The sequence below is a fragment of the Meleagris gallopavo genome, chromosome 11 (assembly GCF_000146605.3).
Source record: "Meleagris gallopavo isolate NT-WF06-2002-E0010 breed Aviagen turkey brand Nicholas breeding stock chromosome 11, Turkey_5.1, whole genome shotgun sequence".
Lineage (NCBI taxonomy): Eukaryota > Metazoa > Chordata > Aves > Galliformes > Phasianidae > Meleagris > Meleagris gallopavo.
This window is the reverse complement of record NC_015021.2, coordinates 1,037,897-1,039,046: the sequence shown is the minus strand read 5'-3', so window position 1 is coordinate 1,039,046 and position 1,150 is coordinate 1,037,897.

Genomic DNA, 1,150 nt, shown 5'->3' with positions numbered 1-1,150 from the left:
TTTTTTCCACTTCGCCTCCAGCTCAGCCTCAGAAGGATGCTGTCTGTGGTGCGTTGACCAGCTAGTCTTAAGGAAACCAATCCCTTAGGCAAAGAGTCCTAGCCCCAGCTTGTGCAGAGCTGCACGACGTGACCCAGGACACAAGCACGCGTGCTTCGGCTGTGTGAGTGTGCTGCCGACAGCTGTGGGGAGCACAGCAGAGATGCGAGCAGAGGAAATCCACGTGCGAGGCTGCGGCCGGCGCTGGAGGTGCGGCTGGTGGGAGCCGGGGGCTGGGGAGCAGATCCACCCCCAGCAGTGACTCCTCTCCCTGCCCTGCTGCCGCGCTGTCGGAGTGCTCCGAGCAAGTGCACCTGCTGCTTTGTGCCAGAGTCCCCATCTGCTAGCAGAGGGAGAGCCCTTGGTGAAATGCTCCTAACGGGCTGTCCCGTTTGAATTGGCTGAGTCAAAGTGGTTGTTTCCTAGAACACCTGCCTATGCCAGTGGGTGACTGAGGGTAGTTCTGAAGAAGTCTCTCCGTACTGCAGTGTGTGAACAGAGAAATTAAAGTGTGTTTCTTTTCAGTTCCAGCTTGTGGTGCCTGCTGTGATGGGCATCGCGTGCAGCGAGATCAGCCGTGGGCCTGACGTGGCGCAGATGGAGGTAGAGTATGAAGCTCTGATTGGTCTTTGTTCCCAGACTTGAGCCAGCAGAGCGAGCTGCAGATGTGCTCTCCAGCTTTTCAAGAGAGGGAGAGTCCTTGCGGCTCAATTGGTGTCACTGAAAAGCTGCCCTAAAAGCTTTACTTCCTTGCTACGGGCATCGAGAGGGCCGTGAAAGTCGTAGTACTGACAGAATCTGGTCCGGCCTAACAAATGTGCAGAAGCGTTTTCCCCATCCTGCCTGGATTTTGTCACCCAAAGACAAAGTGTTGTTCTCGTCTTCACCAAGTTAAAGGCAGGTGGTGCTTCTGGTGAGCCAAGGATTGGGTCAGTGGACCGGGTCCTGTGTCCAGCCCACGGCTGAGGCCTCCGGGCAGTGGGTTACAGGAAGTGAGCAGACTCTTACGCTCCTCTTTGGCAAGCCAGTAGTGCAAGTGTGGCAAGTTTATAAAACTGCCGGAGCCGTCTCGGTTGTGGTGTTTGTCCTCTTAGCGTGGCTAGAGAGAGAT